This window comes from Orycteropus afer, unplaced genomic scaffold (genome assembly GCF_000298275.1).
Source record: "Orycteropus afer afer isolate SDZICR_OR568_19922 unplaced genomic scaffold, OryAfe1.0 scaffold00478, whole genome shotgun sequence".
In the NCBI taxonomy this organism is placed as follows: Eukaryota; Metazoa; Chordata; class Mammalia; order Tubulidentata; family Orycteropodidae; genus Orycteropus; species Orycteropus afer.
Genome location: NW_006922065.1, coordinates 715,193 through 715,976, shown reverse-complemented (window position 1 = coordinate 715,976; position 784 = coordinate 715,193).

Sequence of the window (784 nt, the reverse complement as noted above, 5' to 3'; positions counted from 1 at the left end):
TATACTTCACAGGCACTTGTTTCTGGTACTTAATATCTAGAACAGGGTTGAAAAAGGTCTGTTACAAATGTTAGAGGCTTACAGTAAAATTCATCACATGAGGGGTTTTTGCAGGACAGCAGGTGAGAACTGGGCAAAAGTTGTGAAAGCAATTCTGTGTTCTGCTTTTAAAACCTCAATGTATTCAGTTAATGTTTCAGAAGTTCTCAATTAATGCTTATTGCCAATATATGTGGTAAGGGAAACTCAACATTAAACTGTTAATATGGTCATATTAGTCCTTGAAATGTGCAGAGCCAGGCTCCAAATCTGTCTCCCCTGAGGATGGGGACATGACATTTGTCCCTTTCTTGCTCATTGGACCCTTCACTAAACCTGCATTTAGGAATTTCCCAGAGGCTGCCAGAATGATTATAATTCTGCTTTCAGGTAAAGGCAGCCTATAATAGCACTGCTGAGTGATTCATAAGCGTATCAACAAATGGAGTTAACCTACTTTATTTTCTAGTCTTAGTCTCTGAAGAAGTGCACCAGTTTTCATGTACAGCAAGGCAGCATGCTAAAATTTTTTTGTTCAGTTCTGTATTATAGCAGTGTGTTCTCTGAATCGTTAACCCGCAGTGGAACCCTACACAAAAAATAAAGACTTATTGCCATAAAAAAAAGAGATAATATTAGATATCATCAGTTTTGTCCTTTTCTATAAAAGTTTAGTAGGTATGTGAATATAATTTCACGTGGCCTTAATAGGCAAAAAGTATGTTCTACATATTATGTACACTGT